This window comes from Chelonia mydas, chromosome 3 (genome assembly GCF_015237465.2).
Source record: "Chelonia mydas isolate rCheMyd1 chromosome 3, rCheMyd1.pri.v2, whole genome shotgun sequence".
Classification (NCBI taxonomy): domain Eukaryota; kingdom Metazoa; phylum Chordata; order Testudines; family Cheloniidae; genus Chelonia; species Chelonia mydas.
In genome coordinates, this window is record NC_057851.1 from 128,976,392 (window position 1) to 129,000,797 (window position 24,406).

A 24,406-nucleotide genomic window follows, 5' to 3' on the forward strand; every position below is an offset into this window, starting at 1 on the left:
ATTTAAAGAATGAAAGGCTGAGAGGCACATGGTCATAATAAGACAAGAAGATGCTGATGCTGCTACTAGATTCCCTCCCACCCTGCCTCTTTCTCTTTAAAATAAATGCCAAAGGGAAAATTCTTGGGCTTTGGAATAGTCACTCAGATTCATCCCACTCTCCCTTTCCTCCTTCTCTGTCCTTTTTCCACTCTGCAGGTGGGATTTTCTTGCTCTCTCTCTTTTTTTTTTGTGCATAGGCTCTCACATCCCTGCACCCCATCCTTCTCACCTTCCATTAAACTGAAACCAAACCAAACTCTAAATGTAAATTGAAATCGTACCTATTTTGGCACTCTTTAAAAATGCATTGTCCTAATCTTTGTGAAGAGCATTGAAGATGAAAAGTGGTAGGTAAGTGCTAAGTATTTATTTATATCTTCTTTCAACATTGGCACAATCTCCCTCACATCCAAGCTGCGCCACACTGTACACACTGCAAGAAATTCAGATTAAGACCATGTGCTGCAGATGTTTATTCTTGGAGCCTGTTCCCCCACCATGTTGTGTGATTGTGATTTCACTGTGTGCTGGCAAACAGTGAAGTTTTGGTTTTGACCTCCTTGAGAAGCCTACAAAAAGGCAACATTTGTTCACTTTGTTTGTATGTGAAATTTTTGTTGGTCCAAAGGGGAAGCTAGTTATTTTAATCACACAAACAAACAAAACCTCTCCACCTGACAAACAAAGACCTGCTGCCAGATAACATTCATGTCATAACCTCAGACCCATATCTTGTCTAGTCATTTATAATAATCTCATCATTACAGTCACAGGCTGCCATATATACCTGATTAAGAAAAGCAATGTTTCACTTGGAAAGGATAAGACCCTTTCTGCAAACTTAAGTGAAAATTCACACTTGATGCTCCTTTCCAGAAGTGACGTTGCCAAGCTCTTCTGCCATGGGTTGTATTGAGAGAAGCCTTGCACAAAGAGAAGGATACTGGAGTCCTAAAGGTGAAGAAGCTCTGTCTTCTGCTGATCTATGGTGGTAGAGAAATACACTAGCTAGGACTTTCCCCCGAGAATACACTGTTCCCGCCCACAAGAGTTTCACCCTGTGGACGGTGTGATGCCGAGCGCTAGGCATAGCTGTCATGGTGGGTTGCTGGCAGGAATATAGTCTGTGAGCTGCTAACGTTTAGAATAGGTAAGAATGACAAAAATAGAAATAATAGAAATTGCTTAGTGTTGAGTGGAAAATTGTTACAACTTTCTCTAAGCCACAGCAGGAGATTGAAACATCCACCTCCTCAGACAGTACCTACACAGGAAATTAGATCTAATGATGTTGTGACTTTTCACTTAAAGTGTGTTCTCATTAACCTTTCTCTTGGACCTCAACCTTTGGCTTTCTTTGGACAGATCTTGTGGATGGTAGTTCCTAACTGGATTAGGAATTCTCACTCATTTGAACAGCTCAAATAGCCCTGGTAATTATACTACATCATAGCATTCTGGTCATTAACTGCAATGATCACTGATTTTCTCTGAGACCATTGTTCTATTAAAATATGTCAGTGCAAAGTGACCTTCAGTAAGATTTCTGTATATAAAAACATCCAGTGGGTCTGAGCAACAGAACTGTACAATTCTAACAATAAACATTAGCTATCAGAGTGCAAGTAGGAAGGGTTAGGTAATTAGCCTTCATTCTCATATGATTAGTGTAACAAATGTTGGTCTGCTGCTGCCTATCACTCCATGTAAGTTTGAGAGATGCCCTTTGGAACTACACTTTGTTTTCAATGGCCACATCTAGTGCAAAGCCAAATCTCCCAAGCCCAGGATAAATCACCATGTTTCTTCTTTGTGACATCTCTGTCTTAGAGAAGCCCCAGTGTTTGGACGTGACCCTGGTAGGAAATGCAGCAGAGGTCCAATGCTTTACTTGGTGCTGGTTGCTACTTCTTCCCCTCTATGTAACCAATTATTCACCTCATCTGCTTTTTTGTCAGGCCCTCTAAAGATCACAACATTCCTAGACATTCTGTGACCAGCATGGCACTTCACCTCTTCCCTCTCCTAAACATAATTTGACTATCAGCAGATCCTGCCCACCCGGGAGAAAGGAAGCTGTGCTAAAGCACTATCTCTGGGCTTCTGGGACTATACATCCATGCTTTCAGAAAAATCCACTAATTTTGAGTGCTTTCAGTCTTTTGTCCCCCAACTAAAACAACCTTTGTACCCAGTTTTCTGAGATGCTGAGAATCCACAATTCCTATTGACGTCAAAAAATGGAGGTGCACAAAATTAGTGAATATTTCCGAAAAAATTAGCCATACTACTTATGTGATTATTCATCAAGGTACTCTTTCATATGAACAATAAGTCAGCACCTTCTATCTAAAATGCCTTACCTCTGTCAAGTTTTCTAAATGCCAAGTGTCATAAAAGCTCACTTTAAAAAATTATTGTCCCTCTAAGTTCAGTGGGCATTTAGCACAGGTATTACATTTATAAATTGTTCTGACATGGCAGATAACAAAATAGTTGGGGTCAAATGAACCTTACGTGTGGAGACATCCAGATCAGTTCTGTCCTTCTCCAACTAGCAGGGCATTAGATTCTTCTTCTCCGTTCCAGAACATTGTGACGCTGACAGATATGAAAACAGGCTTACTTACAGCATTTCTCACATAAGAAAAATTCTAGCTGAAATGTTCTTGGAGTCTGAGTCTGTGTGTGTGTATATGGGGAGATGAGCAGGGAATAGAATAACTGTATTTTGAAAAGTTGCAGGCCTTGCTGTTTGGCTGACATTAAAGTGTTTTATATTTGTGTAATTGTTCTCCAGAATTCTAGCGAAATATAACATAACATAAATTTACCTCCCAAGATGTAATGTTGTTCTGTATCTAAGCATTTAATGTAATATTTTATCTTTCAGTGTAATTTAGCAGCTGGAAACAAGCTGGGGGGTCCAGTACTATGGCCCAGATCGTCAAAAATATTTAGGTGCCTAATTCTCATTAATTTCAATGGGAGTTAGGTGTCTATACCTTTGAAGATCTGGGCCAATGTGACTTCTCAGCTCTTAAAACCACTGGCATGTGTCTATGGACAAACTAGGGTTGTGGACCACACTTTGCTTAGCTCTACTCTATTAATAAGGTGACGTGTTGCATAGTTACAGAAATATTTCTAGTGGTAGAGAAACTCTATTATCATCCCACATGTAAAGTGCTTTCTTGTAGCTGAAGCTTTTCAGGTGTTGGAGAATCTCCTTGAGGAGCGTAGAGGAGATCTCAAGTTCAAATTTTTAGTATTACAGGGGTTGTTATGTCTTGTCAGCCTTCACAATAGTACGTAAATACTTATTTCATTAAACATTCATTCTTTCTTATATATCACACCTGTAGTTTGGGTGTTAGACAGTGATCTTTGGAGGTGACCTATCCATCTGAGTTAGGAAAATGACTTATTTAGAGAAAGAACAGCTATCTGATTGACAGCTGAGATTTGGCAGGAAGAGGCCACCTTGACTGACTTGTACCTATACCCTCTTATGCATTGTCTAGTTGCTTCATCTTTCCAAATTAAATTTTGTAAATAGTCCCAGTTTAATTTTCTAAGTAATTGTTGATTTGGGCCTGTTGGGAGAGTTAGGAAAAGAAATGCAGGTATTTGGCAGAAGTCTCATCTCTATTATTATTCTACCAATTAAGGGGTGGGGAAAGCAATGCTCATACACTAAAATCTTGAATTATGTTGTTTATTTGAGGGAAAGGGAAAGGATTTTAAGTAAAATAACAAATTCAGAGAGCAGGGGATCACAGTTTCTGTATAAATGATGTTTCTCATTTACATATCCATCCTTTTAATTGCAATCTCCAGTTAGAAGTCATCTTCTCAAAAATGAAATCTCCTAATGTTGTTGTGACTTAAAATTTCACCATGTTCATTCCATCAGTAATTGAAGGAGAAATTGGTTAGGATTCAAGCTGAGTAAAGCACTTCTTGTGCAGATGAGATTTTATGCATCTCTTCCTAAGTCATTACTTCTAATTAATGAAGCTTCATTTATTTGAACAAATGACTCGTTAATAATCCAACAGTAGACTGATGGCAGACATCCCTGCTGTGTAGTGTGCCTCTGGAAAGTGTGAAGTGTGAAGGGATGGGCAAACTTGCTTGCCTAATTATGAACTCACTCCAGCATTACAGGCTTGAAAGTTCAGCTTGAATTCTGATGAGCAGATGGGGAAAGGGGAGGAGCAGAAAGCAACCAGAATGGAAAATCAAATTGTCATAAACATACAGCTAAGGGTAGCATAAAATCCCTCCTTAACCTGTAAAGGGTTAATCAGTTCCATTAATGTAGTTGGCACCTGACCAAAAGGACCAATGGGGAAAGAAGATACTTTCAAATGTGGGGGGAGGGAAGGTTTTTGTTTGTGCTTTTATTGTTCTCTCTGGAGATGAAGAGAGAGACCAAGCAAATAATCCAGCTCCTACTGAATGATACATCTACAATTACAGAAATAGTAAGTAATAGCAAGGAAATGTGTTAGAATATCTTTTGTTTTAGCTTTTGAATTTTCCCTGTGCTAAGAGGAAGGTTTATTCTGGAGTGGGTTTTTTGGGGTTTTTTTTTTTGTAACTTTAAAGTTTTGCCTAGACGGGAATCCTCTGTTTTAAATCTTATTACCCTGTAAAATTACCTTCCATCCCGATTTTACAGAGGTGTTTCTTTTACTTTTTTCTTTATAATAAAAGTTCTGTTTTTAAGAATCTGATTGGGGTTTTCAGTGTCCTAAAAACCCAAAGGTCTGGTCTGTGCTCACCTTGTTTACTCTCGAGCCTCCCCAGGAAAGGGGGTGAAGGGACTTGGGGGGATATTTTGGGGAAACAGGAACTCCAAGTGGTCCTTTTCCTAAATCTTTGTCTAACTCACTTGGTGGTGGCAGCGATACCGTTCCAAGGACAAGGAAGAATTTGTGCCTTGGGGAAGTTTTTAAGCTAAGCTGGTAGAAATAAGCTTAGGGGGTCTTTCATGCAGGTCCCCACATCTGTACCCTAGAGTTCAGAGTGGGGAGGGATCCCTGACACAAATACAGAGAAATTAGTGCCACATCTACATTACCAGCATGTCTAGATGAATAGTTAGGGTGCAAAAGCTGGGATGTTCTACAGCGCACTCGCCTGCTGCTCATTCACTGTCCATGCAGACCCTGCTATAGTAAACTGAAAGTTCACTAGTGCACTTGGTGTATTCCTCTCTCAAAGCAGAGTAAATCAAAGTGCATTAGGGACCTTTTAGTGCTCAGTAACACAGTCCATATGGACATATTTAGTGCACAGCTGACTAATGTGCTGTAAATGTACATCCCACCTTGCTGCACACTAATTGTTCATCTAGATAGACAAGCCCCAGGAAAAAAGGGTGTTTAACAAGTTAGCTGATTGAGGTAGACCTTGGGAGGGGGAGGAAGGGAGAATAGGGTTTACCACAACCAGATAACAAGCTAAAACCACAACTGCCTGTTCGTACTAGGATTTTAACATGGAGCAGGTCCTCAAGGAAACCATTTTGAAGCACTTGGAGGAGAGGAAAGTGAACAGGAACAGTCAGCATGGATTCACCAAGGGCAAGTCATGCCTGACTAATCTAATTGCCTTCTATGATGAGATAACTGGCTCTGTGGATGAGGGGAAAGCAGTGGATGTGTTATTCCTGGACTTTAACAAAGCTTTTGAAATTGTCTCCCACAGTATTCTCGCCAGCAAGTTAAAGACATATGGGCTGGGTGAATGGAGTATAAGGTGGATAGAAAGCTGGCTAGATTGTCAGGCTCAACGGGTACTGATCCATGTCTAGTTGGCAGCCGGTATCAAGTGGAGTGCCCCAACGGTCAGTCCTGAGGCCGGTTTTGTTCAATATCTTCATTAATGATCTGGATGATGGGAGGGACTGCACCCTCTGCAAGTCTGCAGATGACACTAAACTGGGAGGAGTGGTAGATATGCTGGTGGGTAGGGATAGGATACAGAGGGACCTAGACAAATTGGAGGATTGGACCAAAAGAAGTCCTGCACTTAGGACAGAAGAATCCCATGCACTGCTACAGACTAGGGACCAAGCAGCTAGGCAGCAGTTCTGCAGAAAGGACCTAGGGGTTACAGTGGACGAGAAGCTGGATGCGAGTCAACAGTGTGTCCTTGTTGCCAAGAAGGCTAACAGCATTTTGGGCTGCATTAGTAGGAGCATTGCCAGCAGATTGAGGGATGTGATCATTGCCCTCTATTCAGCATTGGTAAGACCTCATCTGGAGTACTGTGTCCCGTTTGGGCCCCACACTACAAGAAGAATGTGGAAAAATTGGAAAGAGTCCATTGGAGGGCAACAAAAATGATTAGGGGTCTGGAGCACATGACTTATGAGGAGAGGCTGAGGGAACAGAGCTTGTTTAGTCTGCAGAAGAGAAGAATGAGGGGGGATTTGATAGCTGCTTTCAACTACCTGAAAGGGGTTTCCAAAAAGGATGGATCTAGACTGTTCTCAGTGGTTGCAGATGACAGAACAAGGAGTAATGGTCTCAAGTTGCAGTGGGGGAAGTTTAGGTTGGATATTAGGAAAAACTTTTTCACTAGGAGGGTGGTGAAGCACCGAATGGGTTACCTAGGGAGGTGGTGGAATCTCCTTCCTTAGAGGTTTTTAAGGTCTGGCTTGACAAATCCCTGGCTGGGATGATTTAGTTGGGGATTGGTCCCGCTTTGAGCAGCAGATTGGACAAGATGACCTCCTGAGGTCCCTTCCAACCCTGATATTCTATGATTAACACAAATTAGCTAACACCTCTTCTTTCCTAGGTCTGGTCTACACTACAGACCTACAGTGGTATAACTACTTCGCTCAGGAGGTTGAAAAATCCACACTCCTGAGTGACAGTCATACCAACCTAGTCTCCCGTGTAGACAGTGCTATGTTAGCAGGATGGCTTCTCCCATCGACATAGTGAGTCTGTCACCATTGGTTAAGGGCAGGGGATTGGAAAAGCCAAAAGGGGACCAGGTCCCAGATTTAGTCATGGGTTGTGTGATGAGGGGCCTGGAAGGCAAGGACACAAATATTGAATATGAAGTAAAGCCCAGAAAAGAGCCTGTAAAGTGATTTGGGAATTAGAGGAGATCTGGCCAAAGTAACAGGAAAGAAAAAGGATAACTACTGTAGAGGATTATATATTTTTGCCAGCTTGGCTTTATTAGGAATAGATGAAGCCCAACCTTCATCTCAGCAAACTTTAAGAATTGTTTTTTGTTTTTTTTTTAAAAAAAACACATGAGAAAATCCCATGAGCAAATTATCTGAAAATCAAATTTATAGTTCTAGAAGTTCAGCAAATCTCAAATTCTGGGAGGTTCATCCATCCCTGCTGTGAAGAACTTTGAACTCTTCATTTTACTGATTCCGCCAAGATAACTGAATACATGGTAAGAGATCCTGTTTGTGGGGAACTGGGTGGTAGAAAAGAAATACAGAGCCTTTTTAAATTCTAGGTCACTGTTTCAAATCCAGCCCTTGTGCCTGGCAAGTGACAGTCATTACTCTCTGAGGGCAGTGTGGCCTTTGTGAAATGAGCCAGTGATGTCATTTTACATTCCTAATTGACAAGCATCCACACCACTGGCCTCTGTGAGACTTCTAAGGACTGAATTGGCATGTAGAATGAATTACATCCTGTGATTTCCATATGGCTATAGCTGCACATGCTCATTAAAAGACCATCCGAGACAGAGTACTTAGCAGCCAAAATGATCAAGAGGGATAAGCATTGTGGTTTGGGCTTACTTAAGGTCTACAGATAAAAAAAATTCTGTAGAATTTTTTTTTGAGTAACATTTTTCTTAAAGCTAATATTATCATCTTCAATGCTTAGCCAGACAGTCAGCTGTAGCGATCGTTCACCATTTGGTCCATTCCTGCACAACCGCGAAGGCTTGGCGGCCTGAGAGTCCAACATCAGAACAGACTTCATGAAACCATGTAATAGGGGGTCTGCCTTTGGGCCACCTCCACGCCTCCGGTTGGTAGAATTTTATCCTGATGTTACAAGCCACCCTGAGAACAGCTTTCACTGGAACATCTTGTGGCATCCTTGCAACAAAGCGAACATACAGAACCCAAAAAAGTATGGAAACAAAGATTAAAGGTGTGTTGAGAGTTGCAACTCGGAGCCCCAATCCTGCAATTGGCCCAGGCATCCCTTGATGTCCATAGGATTCAGCACAGACACAGAGGTCCGATTTGACAGCAGGATATTGGCAACTCTGGCATTTAACTTTTATACATAAAAATTGGATTAATGTGTAGAACTGTGAGTGGTTTAGTTGCTAATGTTTTGTTAACTAGTTGTTTTCTTGATGAGAGATGCACTTGAACAATCTTAAGTGTGTGTGTGTGTTTGTGTGTGTGACTAAGTATGAAAGTAATCGGTTATACTGGCCAGATTGGAGACTACAAACATATAAGAAGGAAGAGTACACATGGTTCCAGGCATACAATCACTGGGAAGCAATATCAGTTTTATTAAAATGCACTACTCAGTCTGATTTAGAGACTGTTTATTCTGTTTGAGTAATAAGAGAGGGAATGGCTGACCAGTTGTAATTACATTTATATTGGTTCATTACTAGCAATCTAAGAGGGTCTACATAACTATCTATCCGAAGGTACATACTGGCACTCATCACTGTAATATCTGTGTGCACCTTCCGTGTAAAATGGGTAGCAATATCAAAGTCCCTTTGGCAGGTTGGACTAGGTCCGGAGGCCCCTTGCTAGAGACCTCACAGCCCTGCGTCACGCTGCCCCAGAAGAGAGCAGAGAGAAGTCCTCCAGGCAGTCAAGAGTCGTTGTTCTCTGCAGCCAATCAGAGTGGCTGCTGGAGAGACCAATCTGGGGCTGAAAGGTCCTATATAAGACAAGTAGCAGGGCATTCAGTTGCTGTGTGGAGCTTGAAGAGTGCAGACTGGGTGGTTAGAAGAGCAGTAGTACCACAGACAGCTCCCTGCAGGCAAGACTGAAGCCCAAGGAAGGCTGCTGAAGACTGGGTGTCTGGCTGGCAGGAAGAGCAACAGGACCAGCAGAAGGTCAGTGCAGGCAGGCTGAAGCCCAGGGGGATTGAGCACAGAACCTGGCCAGACCAGTGAGGTACTGAGGTGGGCCCCAGCTTGCCCAGTACCTCTGGGAGAAGCCTTAAAGCTATGGCCCCATACCAGGGATGAGATAAGAACTTGGATTGTATAGCCCAGAAGGGTGGACAGTGTGTGTGGCTCAGCCAGAGGGCTGAGCTGCTGAAGACCTGCTGAGAGAACCCATGGGGCACTTGCGAGAGGTGGTTGCCACCCTGTTACAGTCCCCTATGGACTTTGTAGCTCTTCTGGCATGTCTTCCTCTTTAGGGTAAAAGTCTGTTGAGGGTGGGGATTTTGCTGTAGTTTGAAGATGTTAATTTCACTAGTTAAAGGAAGCAGGAAATACCAGTTGCGGGAGAACAAATTTGTTTCTCTGTGAGGGGAGAAACCAAACAAAAAAAAACCCCTCAGATTAACCAAACTTCTACATAATAAAACTGATCAGAGCTATAATTACATACTAGGGTTGTAGCCCATCAGCAGGTAAAACTTGCTTCAGTGGTAGTCCTCTGCTGTTTTTCCTCTTCTGTACTTTGCCTAGTGTTGACCCTTAAAATGCATGTTTTACCATCATACAGTAACTTGCCTGCAATTGCGCTTGATGTGATATTGTGGTGTCATCTGTTACCTCGTCCTTCCCTCTCCTGCATCCTTCCCCAGTACTAACCTACCACCGCAAAAAGAGGTGTAGACAGATTCTTGAGTAGACCTAATGGGTTTCATTTTTAATACAGTAACTATTTACAATCCACTTACACTGCATTTGTTATTTGGATACGTATAATTACCATGGGTTCATATAACTGGAAGCTTCATTACATGACTGCAAAAAATTAGTGTGTGTGTGTGTGTGTGTGTATATTGAAGCTTCCAGTTATATGAACCCATGGTAATTATACGTATCCAAATAACAAATACACACACACACCCCCCCGTATGTGTATGTATATACAATATTATATCTGAAGTCTAATAACATATGTAAAAAATACCAAGGGGGCAGTAGTAATTCAGTCATGTAATTAACATTCTGGTTATATTAATTAGATATCAAAGTTGTATGCATGTCTAATTACACTGTAGTTAGATTGTAACTACTGTAATTAGTCACTATATTATAAACTGAAACCAAATTATGTGACAGTGTTGTAGAGAATATTAACATGTCAAATGAATCCATGAAGTTGATTGAATTTATTGGCCTTAAAATGGAGAAATTTTGGCTTAATATGTTCATTGTGATTTGGATTAGGTACTCTACTGCTTAGGGTATTCCAACACTTGAAGTCAATAAAAATAATTCCATTGATTTTAATGGGCTGTGGGTCTAGCTCCTAGGTAGGGTGTATTATGTTAAATACTGCACAATGCTGAATTAGGGTTTTCTGTACACTTCAGTATCCCTGGTTTTAATAAATCTGCTGTAACAAAAGTTGAAGCAGTATAGTGTGATTGATATTCAGATCAGTTTGGCATCTGATAAGCCCTACAAAGCGATGTGTATCTTAGTTCATAGTGCCCTATGCATTTCCTAACAAATTCTCTACTACGCTGTATTGACAAACCATTCTGAGTGGGATTCTGAAAAGGAGAAAGATTCAGATAATAGTCATGTGATCATTTTTTAGCTGAGTGTCTCAACGTAATTGTCCAATCTGCTCATCTTTTAATAGTCTAAATATTAAAAGACAAATGGATCTGGACAACTAAAGTATAATTATTGAATACTATTTGAACAAAAAAAATTTAACTGATTTGATTTTCAATTATAATTTAAACATCTGCTAGTTTAAAACTCTCAATACAGAGAGCCCATGTTACACTCATTGGGCTGTTAATATTTGAATTCATTCTAAAGAGTACTTGTCATAATCTGTTTACTATTTATGAACTGACTGAACCTTAGCATAGTGACTCTTCAGAGTGAGAAGAGAATAAAAGCGAACCTATTTATCTTACCATTCAGTTTTCTATTGTTTAATTGAGAACAAATAAAACAAAGATATTGGAGGATATCTACAAAACAGGAAAGAGAGGGTCTTCAAATAAATATTCATTCTTTCCATGGGGCCTAATCCAGTGCCCATTAAGTCAGTGGAAAACCGATTGAGTCCTTGATCGGAGTGGCAGACCTCTAAATTTTTAAATAGCAAATCCAGGTAATCTAGCAAACATGGTCCTATTTCCCCTCCCCCACACTGACCACTGTACTGTTTCTATGGCCATGTCTACACTAGCCACAGGATCGGCGTGTAGTGATCGATCTATCGGGGATCAATTTATTGTGTCTAGTGTAGACGCAATAAATCGATCCCCGATCGCTCTGCCATCAACTCCGGAACTCCACCAGGGCAAGAGGCGGAAGCGGAGTCGACGGGGGAGTGGCGGCCATCGATCCCGTGCCACGAGGACACGAAGTAAGTGATTCTAAGTCGATCTAAGATACTAATTCGATTCTAGGTCGATCTAAGAATTCTATTCTATTCAGCTATTCTCGTAGCTGAAGTTGCGTATCTTAAATCAATTTTCCCCCCACCCTCCCCCCAAGTATAGACCAGGCCTTAGGTGCTGATTCCAGCACATCTAGGGTAACAGCTCACTGCCTGTGAACTGAATCTTTGGCTCAACATGGAGAATGGCAGTATGATTAAATATTATGGCCTTAATTCTCAGTTGTACTAAAGCCTCTTTATTCCCTAGCAATATAAAGGGGCCTTAATGTGAGTAAGTGTAAGTTAGACATGCTTACTCTGCCAGCACAATGTAAAGATGCCTTAGTGTAAGTGAGAATCTGGCTTTGTATCCGCTTCAGCCCCACAGTATGCTTTGTAGTGCTCAAACCCACACCTAGAAATCTTTAAGACTAAATCCAGTGTAGGCATTCACTACTTCATTGGTCCCTTGCTGCTATTAAAAATATTTACCTTAAATTTAATTTAAAAAAAAAGACCTAAAGCCAACGTGGACCCCATCTTGTTGCTTTTGAAGTCAATGTTAATTACTTCAATAGGAAGTGGAGTAAACTTTTATGTTTACACCCAAATTGGAGAATTCCTCTAGCCTCCTGCTCCGCCTCCACTCTCTGTCCTAATCTTGGGGTAAACAAAACTCCAAATTAACTGAACTGTATTGTCAGCCTAAAGTTTAATTATGGATACTAAATGGGGAACCATTGATCTACCTTAGCTAAGACTACAGCTATTGTAAACAACATAGGTGTTAGAAAATATATTTTCCTAAAGTAATTGTAGTGCTCATGAAAGTTGCCAGATTGACAGGCTTGTGACTGAGTGGATGAATGAAGCATTTTGATACAATGGCAGCATAGTTTCATGGAAAACTTTGACCCTGTGAATGTATCCCTGGAAGGGTAGCTTATCCTCTATTTCCATTCAGTAAGATTGCTCTCGTTCAAAACCCATCTTATACTAGCCTTCATTCTAGTGTAGTATAACTAGATTAATTTCAATAGAGGCTTCTTTAGTCCCAAATATTCAAGATACCTTATGTGACAGGTTTCAGAGTAGCAGTGATGTTAGTCTGTATTCACAAAAAGAGAAGGAGTACTTGTGGCACCTTAGAGACTAACCAATTTATTTAATAAATTTAATAAATAAATTGGTTAGTCTCTAAGGTGCCACAAGTACTCCTTTTCTTCTTATAATGTGAGGTCCTTGGAGCATGTATTGTTTGTAGAGAGATGTTTGTGAACTATTATAATTTAGAGAGGCCTCCTCATAAGGGACAGTATTATAAATACAGGATTTTTGAGATGTGCCCTGGCAGCAGGGGGGTTGAGAACAAAGGGTAGGTGAGTACAGCAGTTCATCATGGGAACTCCCTAGTTTTTCAATAAGTTTTATTTCTTTCTCATTCACTGCGTTGTTTAATGAACCCCAAGATCATTTGTCTTTCTCTAGTTTATAGAAAGTGCCTAGCATGTAATGGGAGTTATCATAAATGATTCAGCATGGAAAATTTCCTCAAGAATGTTTAAAGTTTGGCAAAGTTATAAGCATCAAAACACAGGGTCTTATAATGAAAAGTGTCAGTCAACCTTAACTATGGGTATTGATACCAGCTCCTACTATGATAAACATCTCTAATCATAGTATCCAGTACAGAGGAGAGGTCTACAAAATTGGCATTCAAACTATTTTTTTTAAGATCTTTCCCTTTGTGGTAGTTCAGGATAAAACCTTGTTTGTTGCCAACCTAATAAGAGACCAGAACTTGCTTGTTTTTGTGCTCTGCATTCAACCATTCCCATAGACCATTAAAATGTTTCTCTTAAATCTAGGCTCTGATGTCAATAAGTTATTGACCTGTATGCAGCAGGGTTTTTATACAACTTGCAGCATCTGCAATTCTGACAGTTTGCTTTGGTGTTTGGAGCTCCTAACAGACACTTTATATCCTGTACCAAAAAGCAGCTACCAATATCCCAATTCATATGAGCACATTATACTGTACATGACTAGAAAGGGAACAGTATGGCACTTGCTTGTGTAATACCATTCCTTGGTAAACTGTGTTGCCTAATTACTCCTAGCAAGTTAAAGGGCCTTTATTAGGGTAATGTAGCTTCGGATGGGTGCCATTTTCTCTCTCCCTAGTATCATTCTGTTTCTTTGCATAGAAGTGGTAATTTCCAAAATTCTAAGCAGGACACAGGGAGCAAGTAATCTGAAAGTAAAGATAAAGAATACATTTAGCTGTCCTGCTTTAGGCCTCAGCTCTGCCAAGATCCTTTATAGCCCTTACTAAATCTATGTATTATGCTTTGGAAGCTCTAGCTAGAGTCCAAACTCTGGACCTGTCCTGTAATCTTTAAACTCCCTTTATGATCAGAAATTCTTGAAGCCAAATATCTATTCTTCCTCTGACACTGAAGGAATCTCTGTTGGCATCAATGGAATTTTTGCCAGAGTAAGGACTGCAGAATTAAGGCCTACATTTTAATAATGTAGAACAAGATTTGTTTAAATTAGTATCTTGATATAACAGAACATACTAAAGCTCTCTATTTTTCCTCCCTCTTTCAAGCCCTTTTGGCCTTTCCTGTAGTCCACTGTGAACATTCCTGGGCATACATTTCCCCGTACAATAAATTACAGGTGTTTCTTGACAATCTCCCTGTTGCAAAGGGATGCATGGAACCTGCACCTCAGTAAATGTACTTTCAGTTAAGTGAGAGTATGGAGTTGGATAGGCAGATGGCAGAAAGCCTAGGATTAAGTCGAAATGATTGATTCATAACAATTTTCCAATGTCAGTTAATGATGCAGCTTGGGTGGGCAATAAGAATTCCCATCCCAAATGATAGTACAAGGGTTTTAAGAGGTTGGTTAGTGACTATGGGGCCGGGGATGATTCATGAAAATGTTTGTCATGGTGGACATAGCAGAAAGAACTAAGTATGGTATCTGAAAACATCTAGCCCAAGTCTCAGCAGGCGGGTGACATCTATTTAAAATAAAATATCCCACCATTCCAAGAAGGATGGAATTTCACTTCATTTTTAGCTCCTACCCATTATGTAGGTTATTACTGGTATTCTCATTAATCAGTCCTGTTTATTACAGTATTGCCTAAGGGCCAATCAAGAATGGGGACCCATTGTGCTAGGCATTGTACAGACACACACAGCAGTAGTAGATTATCCTTGCCCTGAAGAGCTTACAGTCTAAATAGACCAGAAAGACACAAGCAGGGTGAACAGTGTGATGTGGCAAATGTCATGTTAGTTCAACTTTTTTTTTTTTTTTTTGATTGGGGGTTTTACATAGGCGTTGATCAGCTGAAAGGAAAGGGACTGAGGAGGATAGGTGGCAAGGGAGAATAGAGTAAGGGGGCAGGTGATGAATGAAACTCAGGTGAAGCGACTGAGGGAGCAGGAAGGGGAGGGTTAGAGCAAACAGTCTGTCAGCACAAGGCAGCCCTCAGGGTGCTGGAACTTGTTAGAGTTATACCAGCTAACTTTGGCAGACCTTTTGTTCCAAAACTGCCCCTCTTAACTGAGTAGAAACGAAATGTACTACACTCAGAGGGGATAGGATCAATAGATCTAGCTTTACAGAGCTGTAAAATCAATAGGTACTGGATGGAGTCTTCAGGGCAATATAAATAAAATGTCATTATCCGAATTTCACTTATTTCATTCCCTGGTGAATAGTTTCACAGGAGCTAAAATAGCTACTTTTCTAGCATTTCTTTGTGAATTGGGCACATTTTTAGGGCTCTCAGATTACCAGCATCAATATACTTCATTTCCTTACATTCCTAAAACCTCTTGGTTTTCTTCTGGCTCTGAGGCTTTTCCTTCTGCTCGTTAAGTTTTATCTCCGTCAGAATGCTGTTCAGTGTTGATGTGCTAGCACAATGATGAGATTCCTTGTGAAATCGCCATCTTGAACAATAGCACCATTTTACTTAATGGGATAAAATGGTGTTATTGAATATAACAGTAGCCTCATATGTGGGCAGGAGGACACTTGTTCTGCTCCACGTTATCCAGGAGGGGAATTCCTCTCAGCCTTCATCTCAAAAGCTGAACATTTTATAAGGTGTCTGATTCTGATACCTTTACTCATGTTGAATCAGAATCAGGCCCAAAGTAAGTGGTAGTGGGGCTCCTTCATATTTTGTAAATTGCTCAGGAGGGATGCCTATTTCAGTATACCTTGGAGGTCCACAGCTGGAAAGGGGCAGTGGTCTTCCACATCTGCACAGCTCCAAGGCTCCACCTGTGTATGGAACAAATCAACAGTATATGATGCTGTCCAGCCAAATGCTTCCAGATCATGGAATTTACATGAGCTCATACCATTTCTTCCAAAATTGCAGAGCTTCTATTACCTGGAGAGTGAAGTTCCTTTAATTTTCTTTTATTTCCTATCTCTGATAAAATTAGAAATGAGAAATTTCATACATAACACTAAGATAATATTGAAGTTATATGGTTAATCATTCAAAAGTCAGGAAATGACAGAATTAGGGTTGCACATCCAACCACAATGCTAATTCCTTGTGCATGTGTTATTTGTGTTAATTATATTTAGTCAGAGTACAATTTTTCCAGGGTGTCAATTCTTTTTATTGTATGGGAGTACATTAAAATTGGGTTTTTTGTTTTTTTAGAATAACCAAAGTTTTTTAAAGGAGTTCTAGAAATGCTCATCCAAGATTGATTTTCATCTCACCTGTTCCTTCGAGTCTTCCTTTAAGGTTAATGTTTTAAAACAATTAGCAGTAACATTTACAAAAATTCCACATGTAATTTTTTTGTGAATTGTAGATTTGAACAGTGAAGAAATAGTGCCAATTATCATTTTCCCCCATAAGGGACTCATCATGGAGAAATGATCTGAGCAATGCATTTGAAAATTTCACACAATATAGTTTGGCTGTAACAAATCTGAATGCTAAATTGAGCTTACCAGGTCAGAAAAATGTTACGAATGCAAAATGGAATACTCTTAAGGCAGAAAATAATGAAGCCCTCATATAAAGAGCAAATATGTTTGGATATTAAAAAAAAGGTTTCCTTTTTACTTAAGAACTTTGCAGGTTACTAAAATATTTCTCAAGTATCTTTGGGGACAGTGAGTCATTATAGATTATACTAAAGTCAATATTCAAGGCCAAGTCTACAATATTTGTGGTATCTTTGAAGAGCGGCTGGGGTAGAAAGTGATCATCCTTCCCTTGTCAGAACCTTTGGATAGGAGTTAATTTAAGGGAACATCTGCAATTTTAAGGAAGAGGGAGAGGACGGAATTTGGTTGTGATACATTTTGCCCTTGGAAGTCTGTGTGGCATCCCTCTGAAAGAAGAATGAGCTTCTGTGTAAGCTCTGAAGCTTGCTTCTCTCCCCAACAGTAGTTGGTCCAATAAAAGATATTACCCCTCTACCTTGCCTTGTTAATAAACCAGTCAGACAGTGAAAGCTAAGGACACAATTGGTAATATAAAACCATTTAATAGAAATGAAGGTGATGACAGCAATAGAAGTAAAATCTAAATGTGACAAAAGGGGCTCTTCAAAGATAACTACACAACTTATGGTTCTAAATAATAGTAAGGAGGACAGTCATGTGTGGCTCTATAAAAGACTATAGGTGACTTAATAGGGTGTTCTTGATCTTTGCCTCACTGTTAAGTATAGGATAGACAAGAATGAGGGAAAGAGTGTCAGACTTCTTGAAGAGGTGCAAGACAGTCCGCCAAGAACTAAAGAGAGCAATTTATCTCCAGGTTGTTTTGAACATTCATTACAAAATGGACTGGAAATTTTGCCAGGAACGGATGTTCATAATATAATAGAGTAGAACACCTCTAAGGATGAGCTGTATAAGCAAGTGAACACAATAGAGGAAAAACTAAGATGCTCAGTGTGGAAGAGGTAAGATATTGAAGTTATATACAGGGAAGATGAAGAGTTAGTTACTTTATTTTGACTCATGAAGGAATCTGGTGCTTCATCCTGCCTCACTGAAGTCAATAGGAGTTTTTACTGCTAACTTTACTGACTGCAGGATCAAACCCCTGGAGAGAGAGGATATGGCTCGAACCTGTGCACAAAGGGCTGGTCACCAGTGCTAAAAAAAAAATATCCCCCCTCCCCCCGAGAACACTGAGAATCCCTCTAATTACATGACTTAAATGCAAAATACTGTCTATATAGAATGAAAAATTGTCATCTGATTTGGTGAGGCAGTGTTGGGGGCGGGGGAGAGAACAGGATGTTTACATGTGTATTTGAAAGGCAAGAAGCTGATTCCCAGTTCACAGAATCAAACACACAGAATGACCATCTTCCTAACCCACAGAGCTAGTTCCCAGTAGGGTGTTATTTCAAAGTGTTTGCTTTTCATTACTATTCTTCACTAGCACTATCAGGCAGGCTCCTGCAAAAGGACAAATTCTGTGTGCAGTAATTCCTTGGATGGAATGACACACTTTCCTAAAGAGAAAGGAGGAAGACACAAGGGATGAGAGAATTTGGTTTTTTTCCTCCATTAATTTTTCTCTTCCCTATTAATGGTACCAGGTGTAGCAGGGTTTTTTCTTGCTTTCTGATGAGGTCCCAACTGTTCACGGTTTGGGGGTTGGTGTGTAGGTCAGTAGGGAAGAGCAGTTGGCCCAAGCGCAGACTGTGGTTTTGAAACACCAGCATCCAAGTCTTAATTCTGAATAGCTTTTTAACTGACTTGCTGTCTCATTATAGCTATTGGATGCTGCCCTAACCCAGGATAACTCGTAGTCTCAGCACTCTGCAGGGGCTCAGGCTTAGCCAGAACAGGGTTGGTTGTTTTTTCCCAAGGCAGAAGTATTCCAAATGTCACTAAATCTCATTAATAAACAAACAAATTAACCCAATAAACCCCATCCAGCTACAAAGGAGCTCTTTCTTGACTGCCCATAAATTTTGTTTCTAATATTCTGTTAATTAGCCAGATTCTTTCTTCAAAGTTTTAAGTTTAAAAGTTTTCCACATTAAACTACTTCTGCTGCAGAATCTTCAACTCAGGGATCAGATTCCTGCTTCAACACTCACTCAAAAATTAGCTCACAAGTTAACAATTGAATTAGCTGAAGTCTTTCAATCACACACATTTATGAAGCATTCGTGGTCAGGGAATTTATAAAATTCCCATCTCCATGAAGCATTCAAAGGACACTTAGAATTGGATTGGAAAATTAGAATTGGAAAAGGTACCGAGAGGGGCAACAAATGATCAAGGGCATGGAACAGCTTATATGAGGACAGATTAAAAAGACTGGGATTTTTAAGATTGGCAAAGAGATGACTTTGGGGGGGTGGGGGGTGTGATAGAGGTCTATAAAATTATGAATGGTGTGGAGAAAGGGAATAAGGAAGTGTTTACTCCTTCACATATAACAAAATCCAGGGGTGTCACAATGAAGTTAATGGGCAGCAGGTTTAAAACAAAGGGAAGTACTTCACACAGTCAGCCTGTGGAACTTTTTGCCAGGGAATGAAGTGAAGGCCAACGCTATAATGGGATTAAAAAAAAACTAGATAAATTCATGAAGGATAGGTCCATCATTGGTTATTAGCCAAGAGGATCAGGGATGCAGCCTCATGCTCTGGGTGTCCCTAGCCTCTGCCAGAAACAGGGAGTGAACAACAGAGGATTGATCACTTGATTGCCTATTCATTCTCTGAAGCAGCTGGTATTGGCCGCTGTCAGAAGACAGAGTACTTGGCCAGATGGACCATTGGTTTGACCCAGTATGACCATTCTTATGACACTTAAGTGCTTTAACAGAAGCCAGGGGTGGATTTAAGGAGCGGGGTCCAGTGGGCAAATAAACACAGGAGGGTAATGTTGAGGAATGAAAAGCCAGATGTAGCTGGGTGGACAAGAGAAGCAGGGTCCTGGGCAGCCAGAAGAACAGGTGGTGTAGGTGGGAAGCTGCAGCTCTCTTCTGTGGTCTGGACAGAGAATCCTATCAAAGGGACTCGTTGTAGCTCCTCTAGCTCACACGGCTTTCCAACCACCCTCCCTTCCCCAAATTTAGGGCTGGACTTGCTGGCACATTTCTGATAAGTGCCTTTTGAACCACCTGCAAAATTTAGTCAACTCCCATTTATTTATCAGACCCAGGTATGAGTCTGTTACACGTGCTCAGGGACTTTGTGGAGAGTTAGTGCAGAATTCTGTGAATAGTTCTAAAGCTCTTATTAGCCATAGAAACTCAATCCCTACATATGTGCATAGAGTTCATTCTGGCACTAAATTTCAATACTGTAACTGATGCTGTTTCCCAGGCCTCCAGAGTGGAAAAAAATTGGTAACTTTTTAAATTTAGCTGGGATTTTTTTTATTTTCTGGTTTAAAATATCATGGTTTTTCTTTTTAAAAATAAACCTGTTTAAAATCAATAAAAATGAGGAGAGGGGGATGAGATCTACCAGTGTTAAAAGTTTGAAGGATTGCCTAAGTAACTTAGGAGACTGTGTCATTTTCAAGAGACTTAGGTGAGTAGGAACTTAAGCACCCATCACTTTCACAGAGGCATATTTGAACATTTTTCCAGGCTGACCTGAAATAATTAGTTTAATTCACTGACTACAGTTAACCCTGCAGTTCCTCTAGTAAATTATTTACTTGTAATGTGAAACATATTTTGATAAAAAAAGTTTATGTATCCAAAACATTTACAGTTTTGTTTAATAATTTATATACTCTTTGTGAATTTAATCCAATTCCAGTTTCCATCCTAATGCAGCTTGACCTAAATACTGAGCAAAAGTTAATTATCTAGTAAATAACCAATGTAGTCACCATTTTCTAACCTACTAAAATGTACAATTAAAACAAATCTGAATCCTAGGTAGCAAAAAGATGTACCTAATCTAGTGCAAAGGCTCTAGTTGTTTGAAAATCAACATGTTTTAATGGTTATAGCAACCAACAATAATGCACCTTTCTTTAGAAAATAACAGAGGTTGGTTAAAATAGATTATTTAAATTGAGGCTTTCCATTTGGATTAAAGCAATCCACCCTGCAGGCTTTTGTCCTTTACTTTCCTCTTTCTGCCCCTTCATTTCTATGTTCTGTTTTCTCTCTCCAGAATGCTGGTATTTTATCTCCTCTACCTTTGTCAGATTTTTTTTTTCCATTCAGATTAACTTTCCCTTGTTTCCCTTCCTCACCTCTTTCCCCACATTCTTTCATGGAAGCTTCTCCTTCCCTTCAATCCCTTTTCTTGTCTCATCTTTCTTTCCTTTTCCCCTTTCTCTTTCCCCACCCCAGTTTCTTTTCCAACTGTCCCCTCAGTCTCACTTTCCTTCCATCGCTGTTCTTCCCCCCACTCCCTGCCCAAATCCATTGCTCACCATGCTTCCAAGACACCCATGCACTCACTTACCCCAGACATATGCTATGCAGCCACCATTCCCCCATTGTCTCCCCATGCACCAATTACTGACACCTCCTCCATCCACCCTAGAGTCATAGCTTCTATCCCCAAGGACCTCTATTATCATTTCCGCCAGCTTAAGCACAGCTGCCCTTTGGGCCCCATGACACATGTGGCTCTAGGTTTTGTGGTAATTATAAATGTAAAGGAGAATCTCAGCTTTGTAAATCAATCTCTAGTCCCTTTTCTTGTGGAAATGTAAATTGATCACTAGGATGAAAGCAGCGTGCAGCTGGGCTTCACTTCTCCAGCAGGAGCGCGGAGGTAGGAAACCCACTGTTCTTTTTGCCACGTTCCTTGTGTAAACTGAGTCAGTCATGTTTGTGGTGCATCCCATGGGCTCATATCATTAGCACACTCCAAAATCCTTAGGCCATCTCTGTACTTGAGGAGATGATTCCAGTGATCAGGAACATATCAATTATGGGTGGAGAGCAGGAGAAGCAGCAGACAGGCTGGCCTTGGCTTGGAGAGCACTGGATTGGAACTTGGGAAATCTGGGTTCAGTTCCTGGTTCCCCCAGAGACTTACTGTTTGAGCTGGTCATATTGCATAATCTTTCCATTCCTCATCTTTAAAATGGGATGACAATATTTCCTTTGTTAGTCTTACCTATTAGACTATAAGACCTTGGGGGCAGGGATCCTCTGCTGCTATAACTACAGTGGGCATTACTGTAAGCCCCCAAAATAAGAAGCCACAACTAAAATGCACATGCAGTCTCCGTTTTAGACGACCTGCAGGCACTTGCACCACTAGTGAATTTATTCCTAGGTGTGCTGTTGTAATGGCCAGTATGGCTGTGCAGATGCCACTTTGTGGTGGAGAAAAGAAGCTGCATTAGAAGGGTAGATTTAAACACCATGTAACTCTACTGGATTTAGGATCACATAACTCCAAGCAGTGTACCTGTCTTGCCTAAAGGCTTGACAATGTCCTTTTAACTTCCAGTATTCCCTAAATAGGTTTTAACATTTTTTTTTCATTTAAAATGGTTATTCCAAAGTTTTCTTTAAATGCATTTAGACACTTCCCTGGATGATCAATTATCTCAATTCATTTCCAGTTCTCCAGCATGAGTATTTCCTCTGATAGCAACAAATGAAATTCAGTTATAAACTCTGTTAAAGGTATTGAAGTCCCACAGCCACAGATCAACATTCTCTGCTCATTTAATGCTTCCCTCGTTACTTAAACTATATTACATGCCATTACACTTGGAATACCTCTAAATATTACTCCTCCTAACAACCTCCCAGACATTTGGAACTGAATTTACAGTCTCCCATCAATGCCTCTCTAAAGTGTGTTGCAATCTTTCTTTTCTAAATGTTCCTGGGGTCTGATAAAAGATTCTTTCTACATTAGGCTTTCCCTCTAAGTCAGTGGTGGGTAAACTACAGCCTGGGGGCCACATCCAGCCCTCCAGACATTTTAATCTGGCCCTCAAGCTCCAGCTGGGAAGTGGGGTCCAGGGCTTGCCCTGCTCTGCATGGCTCCCAGAAGCAGCAGCATGTCCCCACTCCAGCTCCTATGCATAGGGGAAGCCAGAGGGCTCCATATGCTGCCCCCACCCCAAGCGCTGCCCCCACAGCTCCCATTAGCCAGGAACAGCAAACAATGGGAGCTGCGGGGGCAGCGCCTGTGGACAGGACAGCATGCAGAGCCACCTGTCCGCACCTTTACGTAGGAGCCGGAGAGGGGACATTCAGTTGTTTCTGGGAGCTGCTTGAGGTAAGGGCCACCCAGAGCCTGCCCCCTGAATCCCTCCTGTGCCTGAACCCCCCTCAGTCCCAGTCTGGAGCACCCTCCTGCACCCCAACCCCTCATCGTCAGCTGCACCCCCAGCCAGAACCCTCCCACCCTCCAAGGCCCAATTTCATGAGCATTCATGGCCCGCCATACAATCTCCATACCTAGATGTGGCCCTTGGGCCAAAAAGTTTGCCCACCCCTGCTGTAAGTTCTACTTAACTCAGTTTTTGCCTTGCCTTTTTATGCTTTGTTTTGTTCCTCTGCCACAACCCTATTTGTCTTGCTCTTCTCTCATCCCCCTCCAAATGAGCCCCTCTCTATTCAGCTGACAAATAGTAGTAATCAGCCCCGATTCTGCAAGACTCCAAGCACAGAACTCCCACTAGAGACACTGAGAGCGCAGCACACAGTCTGGCAGGATCAGAACCCAATAGCTCTTGGTGCCATCGTTGTTTTTTGTAAGCCTAAGGCAGGCTTTTGTTAAGGATCAAGGAAAGGCTGCATTCTTGCTGATCACTGACTTTTTCTTAAAAATACAGAATGTAAGTTAGTGAAGCAACCAGAGCCCCTATAATCTCTGTTTTTGCTTTTATCTGACCATCTGCTTCTCTGAATCGGTTTTCTATAACTGACTTCTCACATGCCCAGTTCAGGCTAGTCAGTATTGCTGACCAAATTGATCACAAGATTCCAGTGTGTAGCTACAAGATAGACCCTGATGGGATTTTATTATTACTAAAGCCGCTGAAGTATCAAAACATGGTGTTGTAACTATCTGGAGCCACCTGCTTGAGCTAAGCATCACTCCTAGATCCAGGTCAGAGTGTTTCTGAGTGTGTCAGGCTAGCCACAAGTTTTGCATATCTTTCACATTTTCCGTAGTCAAATTATATTGTGCAGGAAAGCACTGACAGAGAAGCAGGCTACAGTGGGCAGAGTAAGTAGGCATCTTCTCAGGCTTATGAAGAATTTTTCCTCTTTTATGGAGAAAACATGTGTTGTGTTGCAGGCAAACTAGTGTAAATCCATTAAGATTACAAGGTTTTAGGATTTTCTAAGATTTAGATCCTTCTATTAAATGTGTTTGGACCCAAATTCTGTACTTGGCACATCTGCTGAGTGGCTGGGCCATGTACTAAATTTTTCTGCAGGTGGGGGAAAAGGGTTGGAATGCTCCCGCCAGTCAACTCTGTAGCCGATATTGCCGGCCTGGGGTAATGGGTGATCATCTATATAGCTTCAAATTTGCTGGTCCTGTCCCAGCTGCTCCATCCAGTCCCACCCCCCACTATTCCACCCAGTATGCCCAACCCAAATGCCCATTGAGCAATACAACTAGGGACTCCGCATGGAACTGGGCTCAATGGTGAACTTGTACATTCTCCAAGTTCCACAAATCCTACACTCTGCACCAGCTCCACTACATCTGTGGACCTCTATCAGTTATGGAGCAGACTCATGCACTGGTTAAAAACTGGAAGGGAGAAAACTCGAAGTGATTTAGAAAAGAGAAGGGA

General features: G+C 41.0%; 1 long non-coding RNA gene across 1 annotated transcript in view; it reads right to left on the reverse strand.

Annotated features, from left to right (window-relative positions):
* Positions 1–528: 528 nt before the first annotated feature.
* LOC122465125 overlaps positions 529–24,406 on the reverse strand; it is a 212,411-nt gene continuing 188,533 nt past the window's right edge. Inside the window, exons 2-4 of the long non-coding RNA XR_006289709.1 lie at positions 15,865–15,928; positions 2,560–2,643; positions 529–1,025 (exon numbers count right to left, since the gene is read on the reverse strand). This is a non-coding gene — a long non-coding RNA (uncharacterized LOC122465125). The remainder of the gene's footprint in view (positions 1,026–2,559; positions 2,644–15,864; positions 15,929–24,406) is intronic.